The sequence below is a fragment of the Anas acuta genome, chromosome 1 (assembly GCF_963932015.1).
Source record: "Anas acuta chromosome 1, bAnaAcu1.1, whole genome shotgun sequence".
NCBI classification, from domain to species: Eukaryota; Metazoa; Chordata; class Aves; order Anseriformes; family Anatidae; genus Anas; species Anas acuta.
Genome location: NC_088979.1, coordinates 156,480,387 through 156,495,344, shown reverse-complemented (window position 1 = coordinate 156,495,344; position 14,958 = coordinate 156,480,387). Strand labels below are relative to the sequence as shown.

The window sequence follows — 14,958 nt, the reverse complement described above, 5'->3', positions numbered from 1 at the left end:
CAGAATCAGTTTAGGTTATGAGAAATTTAGCCAGGCAACTACTTATATAACTTTTGTTTGTGTAATTTTGTATATATTTAGATTGGATTTTCAGTACTTCTCGGCAATATGCCATTTAGCTCTCTATATAGTAACCCTTGATACCTGGAAAGGAAATGGAAAGAGATTATTTATTTATTTATTTATTTTCCTAGCTAGTATAACTTTGTTTCTGGCCAAAGTTTTCAAAGATCTGTCAGGGAAATTGCTCCTATTTAGGGGGACATGATGTGAGGATAGTTCCTCTCAAATTCAGCATGTAAGAGCTCTTAATTGGTATTACTGTCTTGTTTCAAATAAATATCTTTTTTCCACCTAGCTAGTGGCATCTGTTTTAGCTGTTTGGAGATCCAGTGTTGTGATTTCATAAATAGTTCATTTTACTCTTTAAATTATAATATGAACCTTCTACATGAATACTTTCTACTTCTGAGAATTTAATAAGGGCCAAATAAAAACAACTAGGTTCTGGAACTGGGAATCACAGGTTCAGATTGTATAGCATAAGTTACTTTATAGGTCCCTCTGACATTGATCTCTTCAAAATGTACCAAGAGCTCATTCCTGAAAAGAAAAATGTTTCTATTGTCTGGTGTCCTACTTTTTACACAGCCTAATTGAACAAAACAGACTAAAACCGAAAACAATTATTCTTAGAGAGCAGAGGGGAGTCATACTGGATTTCCACCAGGCAATGATTTTAATGATCTTTTAAATAACTTTTAATGTCATTAATAGTGGTATGATTGAAACTAAATATTCCACACCCAGCGTCCCTCCTATAGACTGTCAGATTTACAGTTAAGTGATGACTTCTAGTTCCTGAAAAACTAATTATTTTTTACCTTTCATTGCTTAACTTTTATTGCCAGGACTTACATAGGAAAGAAAAGATTTAAGTTGGGTGAATTCAAGGAGTTATTTACACTGATATATATATATATATATATATATATATAATATATATATTGATATAATATATATATATTATAATATATACACTGATATAATATATATATATATATATATTATTATATATATAATATATATATATATTACACTGATATATATATATAATGAGATTTATATGTTTTTGGACTGACAGATTTTTGTGCTCCTCACCTTTGACCTTGTTATGTGCTTCATTCCAGAGAACCTTGATAACTTTATTTCCATCATAGACAAGAAGGATTAATTTGAACTGTTTGTGTTGTTAAACAAACCTTTGCTGAAGTTACTCAGACATGAACACATTCTAAGTCAAACAATCTTTTGTGATGGTATCAGAAAATAAATTAATAAGATAATTACAATGGACCTTTCACCAGAATGACAAAAGGTTTCACTCAATTAATATGTTAAACTGTTTGGAATATTCCTGTCCCAATGGCATAAAATATTTGGGGTTAAAGTTCCTAGATATACGGGCTTTTTGTTCATGATGATTGTCAATAATTTGTTCATAAAGACAGAAGCTTGGTATGACCAACATGGCATTGAGTAATCCCTACTTTAAAAATAATCTTTTAATATTGACATATTTGTCAACTAACATGAAATGTCAAGGTTTCTCTTCTTAGGAGACTAAGTTAGACATCTGAGACTCTAAAAGTCATGAATTTGCTTCATCTTTATCAATCCTATTTCAACCAATTATGTGATCAAAGAATTAGAATGAAAAAGAATTAGAATGAACGAAGAATGGAGGTTGTGAGGACTGGAATTTTTTCTGACTTTGGAGAGCTCAGATTCAAGACACAGTCACAAGCTTTTTTGTTTGTTCACAAAATGCTAGTGACATAGAAATGCCTGATGCACACTTTGCAAGGTATATTGCCTATGTCAGGACTCCACGTGCCCAAAGGAGGTCTGCAATCTCCTCCATCTCTGAGTGGTCAGGATGCTGGATCATGGATAGCCCTGAGAGGGTTCCTCTGAGCAGCCCTGTGCTGGCTCCAGGGAAGAAGCCATGTCATGACTGGCAGCTGCCTGTTCCACAGCCCTGCCGAACAGCCAACTCTTGCCCAGCTGCTTCTGGCAGCTTAGGGATAGCTTTAAAATAAAATAAAATAAAATAAAATAAAATAAAATAAAATAAAATAAAATAAAATAAAATAAAATAAAATAAAATAAAATAAAATAAAATAAAATAAAATAAAATAAAATAAAATAAAAAATAAATCCCAGTATTCAAGAGGCACTTAGCATACAAATATATCAGTCTGACTATCTATATATCTATAAATAAAGCCTTACCACTCAGACACTCAGAACTGCCTGCAGGATAAGCACTGTATAATAAGACAGTTTTTCAATACTTCTGGCATAGTTTCTCTTTGAAATCTGTGTATTTATTAAAATACATTTCCACATACACTAACATATAAGCATAAATCTGTCCTAGTTTTTATTTGTTTGTTCAGTTGGTTGGTTGGTCTTGTATTATTTTTTTCTCTTCAATGTTAGTTTTCAAATTCATGTTCATGTCTGCTGATAGTATTCCTCTTTGTTGTGTTATTACATGCTTAATGTACTGTAATGATGGATATGCAAAAATTAATCAGCCGGTCAGCATGCAACACATTAAATACATTTAAATTCCTTTTAAAAATAAGCTCCGTTCACTAAGAGAAAAACATAAAGTGCTCTCTACCAATTTGTAGACTAAATTGATAAAAACGAGTTATAACAACTACATTTGTTATAATAAGGATCTCTGTGGGAAGCTAATTCAGAGAGAGAATTATGAATTATAATTTAATTCATGGAGAAACAAAAAGATATATTACGAGATGAAAAAGTAGGATGAACAAGGCTGCTCACAATTGCCATTTTAATCCAAATCCATAAACAGCAGAGTAGTGGAATTTGCTAGAGGACCTTTCTACTTTACAAAAAACGAAACTCAATGGCTTCTTTAGAACCTCATGTTCCAGAAGTACGAACATTAAGTAACTTTTTCAGTTGGTGTTTGGAACAAAAGGCTAGTCAAACACTTAAAATGTGTCTCTATGTGTGTGTGATATTTATAAAATGCTTATCTACAGATGCAATTCCAAGACAGGAACTTGTTTTCATCCCTCCTGCTGACACTCCTTTATCACTTCCAGGTGAAGGTTCAGTTCTGCTATTTCTCTTTATCTACAGAAACAAAAGTAAACTCTATCAGGTATGGAACTCTTACTTTGTTTTTTAAAACAACATTGAGTGGCAAATTCCTTTTGAACCTACCGTATTACTTTCGTTGCAAAGTATTTGTTAAGCATGGAAGACCATGCTTGTTTCTGTACAGAATAAGCAGACATATACACTAAAGATAAGGAATATATAGACTAAAAACTTTTTCTGACTCTTAACCAGTTTCTATTCTCCTTATAATTCCATTTGTGCTTACTCAAATTTCATCATGACTGTAACAGTTAGCTTAAGTAATTATTTTTCAGGTCAGTAGTTCTTGAACTTCTCTTCTAAAACTTCACCTATATCTGTGCTTATGGATATTTCAATATTTGCCTTGCTCATTCATTGAATTAATCAGAACAAGAACTATTTGATTATTTTTTTTTTCACTCTTTTCATCTTTTTACTCAATAGGAAAAACAAATAATAATAACACAAAGTCAATGTTGTATCTCTTCAAGCACAGCAGCTGGCTAGAAAGGGGTGTGAAAACCAAATTTCAAGTAGCCTTCTCTCCAGCTGCAGTTTTGACCTTCCTGATTACTTTCTTTCCCCTGTAGAAGCTGTGCAATTACTTGGTTAGAATAAGGAGGATTGGAAGTGTGGGGAGGAATGCTTGGGTGTCTCTTGCATTTTTGCCTAGAAGTTGAGTTTATTTCCTTCACACTTCCATATTACTTTCTGCAGAATGTACGTTGCTTTATTTTTGTCATGTTGCTTTTACTTTCATGCCCACTTTCGTCAGCTTTCAGCCTCTGTCTGGCTTTGTCAATTCCTTCATCTTGAATGCACATTTATTCTGCTCTTCTCTGAATGTTTCACTTACACTTACTTGTAAATTACCCTTGAGGGTTAAATCTTCTTCTCTGACCAATCTCCCCCAATGCCTAGAGGAACAATTTCCATGAGATAACCCTGCCAACAATTAGGAAATCTTTATTGTTTGCAAAAGTCTATATGAAAACAAGTTTCTCAGCACTATTGCTTGTACTGCTCCTTGCTTTCTGATAAACAAACTATCACCATGTATACTCTTACATTTTGAGGTTACAGAATTCAAAGAATTTCTCCACTTTCCTCAGCTCGGGCTCTATTTCTGCTCATTATCTCATTTCCTATCATATGAGTCACCTACTTAGCCTCTTAGTACTTCTTTGTTTTCCTGTTAACCACATCCACTTGTTTTGTTGTGATTGTTGTTACACCTCTTTCTTGCCACCATATTTCATAGATGCTGGGAAAGGAAAAGAAAGGAAAGGAAAGATATTCATACTTCTCAAAAAAAAAAAAAAATCTCTTTATTACTTATTTACAAGGATATTCTAACTACAAGAGCTTTGAAAAAAAATATCACTGAGGCTCCCTCCAGGTGTTTCATCTAAACATTTTTCTACAAGTTCCTTCCAAAGTGTTACAAACTGTCTTCACTAACCTAAAATGGTGCTTTGGAGTTTCCTATACATACACGGCTACACCAAAAGTTATTATGAGATAAGCAATTGCTTGTTGTTTTTTATTTTTTTCTGCAGAGATGGTATAGTCAGAGAAGAAAAGAGACAACACTTGCTATCATAAATCAAGGAATACATGGTAAATTTCACCATCTGCACTCCAGTTAAGGACTGCCAAAAATGATTGAACAGTTCTAAATTATATACAGTTCTAAATTAAAAAATATGATATTAAATATCACATATTAAATAACATTATGATCATATTTAAGTATATATAAAACATTTAATATATATAAAATAAAACATGTATGAATATTTTTAAGAACTTACCATATTTAAATATATATATATAACCAAAATCTGATATTTTTTCTAAATGTTGCATGGCCATCTAATTAAAAAAGGTAAAACTCACTTTTATCAATTTGCTTCATGTTCTTCTCAACTCATTTGTAAACTCCTGTCTCATTTTTACCCTAATTCACAGGAAACATCGTTCTTACAGAATTTTGGTTTTAGGTTTCTAGTATAACTTACTATTTTTTTTATTACAGCAAATAAACTTAGGCTAAATATATTTAAAAAAAAAAATCATTTTACTTATTTGTTGAGCTAGGGGTGAATTAAGATGTGGAAATGAATTCTAATGTTGGGATTGTCATACAGTATCTACAAAAGTCTGTATTCATTCAGTTTGAATTAAACTATGATTTTACCTGTTGAACTTTTAGAGGACAATACTCCTCAGCTCCAGTTTTGGACATTTTACCCCCTGGCAATTCTACCACAGTTTTTCTTTTCTTTCCTCCTTTTCTTCTGTGTACATTAAAGAAGCATTAATCTTCACTGCCAATGCACACAAGTGCTAGCTGGCTCACAAGGTCATTTAAATTATCTTCCTGTATTTTCACATAACGAGGTGGGTAGCTGGTCTTTGCTTAGTAGATAAAAAGTTAAAGATCTAGGATTAGTTGCCATCTGTAGTCTTCTGCAAGCAGAAAAGAATTGAGTTCTTTTCCATATTCTATACTAATGATTTTCATGACACATCTAAGACCACTTTTAACTTCGACATTCATAAAGCTGAAAGCCAGAAAAGACTGTTAAAAAGCTGAGATGGGCTGGTATCATATCTCAAGTCTTTACATTTGACCATTTGTGGAATCCATTGGAACCTTGTGAAGGTTAAAGAGACTTTAAAGCTCATCACATTCAATTTCAGCATTTCTAACACATCTTTAGTTAAGAAAAAAGAATTTTGCTGTTTTTTGTTTGTTTGTTGTTGCTGTTTTCAATCAAGAATACATAAAAATCACTGACTTTGATCAAAAGAGGTGTTTGAGTCTGAAACTGTGTGAAGTCAATGACAGTTCAAAGGCAGAAACCATAGAGGGTCTTCAGCTAGAGTAGTTGAATGTTTACCCTGACTTTACTGCTTTTATATTGAAGTGTAAGCACATACAGACTTGTGTATACAAAGAAATGGTTCCATATGCACTGGGTCTAATCAAATGTTTGTCTTCTCAGATCTCACCGTTATCATCATGAATTGAATCTGATATCAAAAAGGGGCAAAATTTGACTGAATATTTCCATGTATCAAGGGACTTTTAGTGGTTCTTTTCCTGTTTAATTCTATGGCACCTAATCAGATCTAAGTTCAATTTTGCCTCATTAGGACACATATTCTTCTGCTCAGATAGATTTTAGAGATGCACCTAAGAAAGATTTCTGAAAAGTTTACCTCTGACAAATTAGCCTGAAATCAGTTAACAGGTCCAAAAGTTATTAGAATTTCAAGGACAGGTGTGGTAGACATCCTATTATGAGACAGAACAAACTTAAAGGGACACACATTTAAAAGATAACACAGAACATTTAATCATCTTATTAAATTATTGAATAAAGCTCTATTTTGATTAATAAATCAATAATGTTGGCTTACATATACTGAATGATTATTCTTCTTATTACTGTAATCCAAAACTAACCTAATAACACTACTGACCAAAGTACTTAAGATTCTGAGCACTTATTACTAGGGTAAGTGCTTGGTCCTATGTCACATTCTGTACTGAAAAAAATAATTAATTAGAGTACATTTTGAAGCATGTGGTTAGATTTGATTCATTCTCTAATGTGACCTAAAATCTTAATGAAATTTAATGCCAATAACTAATACTTCTGGACTTTATTTTTTACTGTTCTTGTGTAATGTTACAACTGATTCCTAGGACAACGTGCGAAAAATATTAATTCTGAATCAATCATAGAAGGATAAGAAAATACAGTACAGTTGAAGTAAGACATCTCTGTTAATAAATTAAGTTTTATTTGCCTTGAAAAAGAGCCAAACTGCATGAACCACATTATCACCAGGTAAATGTATAGCTTTCATTTACTAATATTTCTATATATTCTATATATATATATTTCTATATTTCTATTCTACTAATATTTCTATTTTTTAATTTACTAATATTTCCTAAAGACTACAGCATTCGGGAACAATATACATATTTATCTATCAACGAGGGAAGAAGAACAATCAGCATGTCCTATACAAAATGACCACAGGTCTCTTAAGAACTGAACTCCAAAGATCTATACAATTTTAATATATCTAATCCTCAGATCTTAGGTAGTTTGCTTATGTTCATACCGTCAAATTTGGGAAGTAAACTCATATTTTCTACATGTATGTGTAAATATATACTGTCAACCACTCTAATGCTCCCATGGCAGACAAAAAGGAATAGGCACCAAGAAACAAAATAGAGAATCTAAGATAGGAAATGGAGTTTGCAGAGAACTACTTTTGCTCTCCTACATGGCTCATATCTACTCAGATGCTCATCAGTATTGTGCCTAACTAATGGAAGTTTGACTAAAAGAGGAAACTTTTCTGGGAAAACAGAAAATTTTAAAGGTAGTGGATATGCTCATCTGTCTTGCAGAAGTACTTTCCTACATTACAGATTTCTTCAGGGTCTAAACAGGCATTTGAAAGGGTAATAAATTCAATAGAAATTTAATAATTTAATCCATGATATTTTTTCAGGCAGACCAAATCTTAAACCTATGTTTATAGTCTCTTGATTCCCATTCACTTAGAGTTAATGTAAGATCTTTCTCGTGATGGCTTTATATCTTTATTTCTTTAATGAAAACTTTTCATATAATGAAAGGTTTTTTTTTGTTTGTTTGTTTTTTTTATCTTTCATATAAATCATCACATAGGTTTCTCAACATCTGAAGGCTCTTGTTCCTTTCAGATGAAGCAATATAAATTTCAATTCTATTTCCCTCACTGCTGTGTTGGAAAGTGGTCTTTCTAATGGTAATAACCTTGATGAAGTAGAAGAATGAGCTGACATTCTCATCTGTTTTATATTTCCCTCCATTTTTGGGGGGTTTTGTTTGTCCAGATAACAGCTTTCTGCCAATCCATACTTCCCTGCCAAATATATTTTTCTGCCCAGTCCCCCATTAGGGTGATTTTCAGGTAAAATGCCAAGAAAAACAGATAAAACAGAAGCACTAGGAAAACTAAATGTACTTGCATCAACATCAATTATTAAAGCCCTATAAAACAGATGATCTGAATCTTTTTTATTCTTCTAAAAATTTTATTCTTCTAAAGGCAAAATAAATGGGAGGGGGAAGGGGGGAAGAGAGATTATTGTTTTTCCATCATCTAACTGAATTTAGACTTCTTTTAAAGATGCCAATGTTGTACTAAATGCAGTAAGATGTCAAAGAGAAGATCTTTATAACACAACCATATTATTCTATTAACTTAATTTTAGCCTGCTAAAAATTAGACACATAATTAAACCTAATGATCTGGGCTCCATCAAAAGGCAGTAGAAAGAAAATATCATTTGCAGAAGGCAATTTATCCCACTCATTTTAGATACTTATTTTAGGATGAACTGAATAGCCTTTGGAGACACAGGTAAGTTTCATATTTCAAGTTTTAAGAAACAGCTCAAACAGATCAAGGCCAGATTAATTACTCTGAGATCTATGCAGCTCACTCAAACCTTTGCAAACAATCTGGTATGCTTAAGGTGAACCAGTATCTGCCAAGTAGTCAGTGATGCACAACAGGGTGACAAGGCAGTCACCTTTCCAGCAGCCCTGAGTTACCTAATCCAGATTATCCCATTTCCACATTGGATCAATTGAGGACAGCCCTCGTTACTGCCCTCACTACAGGACAAGTGGGTCAGACCTGAGCTTTTGGATTCACAGCAAGAACATATATGCACTTTGCCTTTGCCACCAGCTTTCCATTGAGAGCTGCCTAGATTTCTTCTTCATCATTTCCTCATCAAACTATCAGAGCCCAGTTAATGAGAAGATGATTTAAATGTCTGCAACAAACACCATGGAAAAACTGAGGGCAAAAGATGAATATTACAGTAATTAGAATAGATGATGAGGACGTTAAAGTTGGTTGTCTCATTTCTTCACAGAATACAATGGCAAATTGCAGAAACTCACCAAAGTTTCCTCAATATAGTGAGACAATTTATCTCTTTGGAGACCACATTAGAGAAACGTCTACCTGGTAATTTGACTATATTTTCCATATACTATTTGATAAATACATGTATAGGGATTCCTACTGAATTCCATAATGATCTTTAAAAACATTACTTCTTAGTTAATGGTGACTAGCTTAGGAAAACTACTCATATAGTGTTTTTGTTTGGCTCATTTGATTTTGTTTGTTTGTTTGTGCATTGTTGTTGTTTTGTTTCATTTGTTTATTTTTGTGGGTTTTAGTTGGTTGGCTGGTTGATTGGTTTGGTTTGGTTTTCCTTTAAGGAAGATGCTTGGCAACCACAAGTTCCTGAATATTATAACATAAGACACTTAGTGTTTAATACAGTACCTCAACAATAATAAGGTACATACTATAATAGAAGAAATGAGCCATTGGCATAGTGAGAATTAGGCTGTGTGAATATCAAGAGGCAATGAAATGAGGAATGGTTCTTATTGTTTCTATTATTATTATTATTATTATTAAATAGAATAGTCAAACCTTGGAATTTTGAATTCTTGTATAATTCTTTTTAAAGATGAGCTAGTGATATTTGATATTCATTCTTTAAATATGCATAGTTTTCCTAGTGCCACAGTTTTATTTTGTGGTATAAAAATATGTTACAAAGTCCATGGTTTTCTTATATGTGTGTTCCCAGCTCCTGTAATTTATTTGGAACCTTTCTTTCTTTAATGCTTTTTCTTAAACCTCAATTCTTGGAAATAAAACATAATTCCAGTTTATAGTTTAATTTTTTTCAAAAATACTCTTGGCTGAAAAGAATAATTTGAAAGTGTTATATGAGCCTACACAGAGCTTAAAATACCAAGAGGAAAGTAAAAATAATTATGTTGATATTTTTTTAATTTTTGTTGGAGGAGGGGTTATAGATACATCTGCATATGATTTCTGTGTGTCTCTGATTGTGAAAGAGACTGGCATTATGAGACAGAGAAGAGGTCCCAACAACTATGGTTGATCCATTCAACTATACTGCCACTCTTTGAGATGAATCTTTACAGTATATTGTCTCTATCATTCAATTTCTATAGTTTTTAAAAACCAATGTAAGATACAAAAGAGAGAATTAATATGTCCTTGAATGTAAAGTTGTTATTTGTATGTCATGTATCAGTGCCCACCAGTTTATGCAGGGAAGAACAATGAGAATAACCAAGGCAGCTATTTTGAGTATCGGTATTAAAGCGAACATAGAATAACTTATACAATAATAGACAGGAAAAGGTAAGATTACTACTCTCAAATATAAGTAAATATATCAGAAAAGTCACAACATTTTAGTGACCTGACTTGGAATATGCTTTTTGGTTTATTTTAATAATTATCTCACATCATCTTCAGATGATGAAAGACACATCAAGGACATTGTAGCATATTTTTAAGAGCTTATTTCTTTTCTTTCTCTCTCTTTTTTTTTTTTTAATAGTGTTTTTGAAAATAATGATCCCTTCTACAGTAGATAGGATTGCTCTATTGTCACCTTGCCAGCTGATGTAAAAGCATTACTAATATGCAAAATTAGAAACTAGAGAGGAGTTGCTTGTAGATAGGTATAGAAGAGCAGAAGAAAAGGCCTTTGAGACCACAAGAAAAAAAATATTTTTCATCTGTGCTGTTTTCATCCTTAGTAACAATAACTTTTAATTTAAAAGCCAGTAACTGGTTTAAACCTGTGGGAAGTGAGAACAGCTGTCTTCAGGTCATTGAACCAGCTGGTGATTTTCTGTGGTGAGATTTAGCACTTCATGGCTACCTCTACATGAGTCGCTGTTATACCCCACCAGACCACTTATGTACACCGTTATGCCTCATTACACCATTTCTGTCCACCAATGAGCATTGTTTTACCTCTTTGCAACAGGGCACTCTGCTATGCTGCTCTTTTGGCTACTTAGTCATATGAGCCATATACTATTAGGCAAAGAGGAAAGTTTAAGTGAATGGAAGCAGATATTCTCACATACATTTTCCTTTCTCATTTTGTTTTTGGAGTACTTCCTATGAGCAATTTGCAATCTTTCTCCCATCATTTGCTGTTCATTCTCCTTGGTCTTCTACCTTTGACTTGAATATATCTAAGACTGAATAACATTTCTAAAACATCATTGTATGATCAGTCCCTTTGTTACAAAGATCTTCTTTATCTCTGTCTTTCTAAAGTCTAACTCCAATCTGTCAAGTTCAAATGCCTTATTGCATGATCATCTCCTATATGTTCTCTCCAGCAAGACTGTTACTAAAGATTACCAAAGAATTCAGGTGGACTTAGCCTTTTCTAGGGAAGAAGAAATATGAAGGATGCTATCCACCCCAACTTGTTTCTCCTCTGGATTTAATGCACACAGGAAGTGAAAAGCCAGGAAAGCTTTTACTGTTTTCTGATAGAAGCAGACTTTTTGTAAATGTCATGTATTATTTCCCCAAGTTTCCAAGACAAAGACTTTTTTAGTCATGTGCAAAAATTCAGTCACATCAAAAAAGACTGATATTTTAAATAAATAAAATCATGCTGTTGTTTTCTTTTTCAGAAATATAATACTCCTGAGGAAAAAAAAATGCTAATTACCAATTTAGAATCAGTTTTGACTCTGAGCCAAGATAATTATATCTAGTCCCACTTTTTTGCTCTCAGTTGTATACATTCTTTACAATAATCTTTTTTGCTTCACGAGATATTGAAGACCTAGTGTCTAATTATCATTTTTTGGGTACTGCCCTCTGTATTATATACAGAATTTGGGGCACTTGCAGAGAGAGACTGCTCTGGTCCTAGAGAGATGTGTAAGATAGGAGGCAATGGCTGTCCAGAAAAGATCAATGACCATGGAGGGAAATTATGATTCTCAATCTAGGAAAAAAAACAAAAAAACAACAACAACAACAACAACAAATATATATATATATATATATATATATATATATCTTATTACTAATATATAAATTATATATATATATTATTACTAATATATAAATTATATATATATTTGTTCAGATATTAATAAAATGCAATATCATTCTTAAAGCAATACTACTTTCGTCTTCACAGCCTGCAGCTAATTTCATACTATGGGAGCTGCACAGATATATGACTGGATTTATTTCCTTTTAAAATTGTATATTTCATACACATGCAAATAAATGTGTGAGGGTGCAAATCTGCATCTAAATATCCAGAGTAACATTTTAAAGTAATATTTAACCTATTTAACCACCCTTTTTTTTTTTTTTTGTTATAAGTAAAATAAAATGAATTTTGATTGGATTTCAAAAATGGTCTGTAATTTCCCCATTTTCTACTCAATTGCTTTGATAATTACTTACTTTGGGACTTTGCTAGCATAAAGGAGCTATAACTGAAGGATCTCTTCAGTGTAACATATAAAAATGACAAGATGAGACTTCAAGCAAGTTGGTATAACTTAGTTCTTCCTTATGCCTTAATCTGAACTATACTCTTAGTAAAGATCCTGTTCACTTGGATCTATCTACCTTTTCCTTCCAAACACACCCTCAATGTGTAAGATTTGTTTAAGGTCAAACCAGCTAGAGCCAAGATGTTGTAACTCTCTGTCTATCATTGCATGTAATGCTCTAGCTTGTCTATAAGTATCTTAAACAGTTGCTGAAGGACGGTTGATATTATGAGTTTGCCAGAGAAGCATTGTTAAGGGAGAGTAACTCTTCCATTTAAAGAAAAAAGGTGAATCATGTGAACAAAAGGAAAACAACAGTAATCATCATCAAATATTTTCACATTAAAGTTATTGTGAAGTGTACAGACAAAATACCGATGTGGCATTGAAGATCAGAATTTCTGCTGAATTTGATAGAATTGCTTCTGTTTACATTGTTTTTAATTTTAGTGAGTGTTACTATTGCTCTACATATTTACAGGATTTTGAAATGTCTTTGCTTTTAAGTCAGTAGTGCTTATATTTTTTTTTTTTTAATACAGTTTTTTTATGGTCTCATTTTTAAAGGTGCCGAGCCATTAAATGGTTCCTTCTGAGTGGCAGCTCTGAGTACTTGGCACTATTAAAGATTAGATTGTATGAGTAACTAAATATGTTTTTATACATTTAAGTTCTGTTGTCCATATCTGCAAATCATGACCTAATGTTCCCACATCAGTATGGGATTTCTAATAAAAGATTCTTTCAGTCATTAGTGAATACAGATAACTCATTACAATAATAATTGAGAGTTTGTTTTGCTTTGTACCTGGCATCTACAGAATGTAATACACACAGATGTGCACCCCACAACTGATGGGTTTTTAAACGACTTTTTTTTAAATTTTTTTGGAGGGAAAAACAAACAAACAAACAAACAAGCAAAAAAACAGCAGAGTCCCCAAAGTGCAATAATTTTCTCTTATATTTGCATCTGATACAAACCAAAACACCTGTCATATATACAAATAAAAGATCATGGTCCATCATTGAAATGTCACTCTTTCAAGTCATTACAACTGCTTAATGATACATAGCATTTCTATAGAAATAAATACTAAACAGAAGATTCATATGGTCAAAATTGCTGTGAAAGTAAGCAGATGGGAAGTAATTATTCAAATGTGGATTTGTTAAAAACGGTAGAAAGAATCCTTAAAGTTTTTATTTTAATATTTTCCTCTTCATAATGTGACTGAATTTTATATGCAGTGATGTTCTCAAATAAGAACAACTTTGTAGAAGTGTTTATCAAACACACTATGAAATAAACACACAAATAATTAAAGTTAAAATCATTTTCATCATAAGGTACTATTTTGATAAAATTAGGTGCATAAGGATGAGTCAGTTCAGATATATTCAGAAAAGAAAACAGTACAAGGGTGGGCTTATTCTTTTCCTTAATTCAAGTCAAACAAGGACTGATTTCCCATAATTCCTCACTTTTATCCTTCTCTTTCCCCCCAGTTTGCTCTGTTGTCCTGCCCATTTTCCAAAAAGACAACTTCCCTCCTTTACTGTTTCTATTGTCCAAATCCTCAGAGGGGAGGGTGGGAGTGAAATGTAGATATTTTTTCTACTTAGAAAACAGTGTAAAAAATTAGAACTATTTTGCTCTCTTCAGGAGATTAATAGTTTACCTGGTTATTCAGACCTCTTTCCCTCATTGTTGCTTTATTTCACATGATGTTATATATTAGTGAAATGTAATGGCAGAAGATTCTGTTATCTAATTTATTCTGTTTTATTCTTCATTGTAATTAATATCAGAGTTCATTGCAGATTAAGAAATTCTGAGTTTATATTGTGTTGAAATAAGGTTTGTGTGAATTCATGTGCAATTCATCTCAATAAATTTTATTCATCTAAAAGTTAGACAGAGCATCAAATCTAGGTTGGTCTTGTAGGTTCTACCTGCATTTAATTGGGTAGTAGGTATCTCCAGAGAACTATTCATCCCACCAGCTCAAAACAATTATATTGAGATGATACAGAATGTTTCAGCTACAAAAGGCTCCTGCTTGATTAGCTTAGATTATGTTTGCATATTTTATAAGTAAAATCTGGTGAAATGAGTCCCACACCATATCAAAGTCTTGAGTTTTTCCTATGTAAGAAATGATGCAGTGTGTCACACATTAAGAATTTTAAAAGTGTTCAATCTAATGTGCAACAAGAAATAAAAACAAGAAAGAAAAATCTTTTAAAATAATATTTTTCACTGCTTTGTTCTGGTTCAGATAAAAGTTTA

General features: G+C 32.4%; 1 long non-coding RNA gene across 3 annotated transcripts in view; it reads right to left on the bottom strand.

The window, feature by feature from the left end:
- Positions 1-2,156: 2,156 nt before the first annotated feature.
- Positions 2,157-14,958, bottom strand: part of LOC137848656 (uncharacterized) — a 99,388-nt gene continuing 86,586 nt past the window's right edge. For all 3 annotated transcript variants that reach the window (XR_011091465.1, XR_011091466.1, XR_011091468.1), the window contains exon 7: positions 2,157-3,180. This is a non-coding gene — a long non-coding RNA (uncharacterized lncRNA). The remainder of the gene's footprint in view (positions 3,181-14,958) is intronic.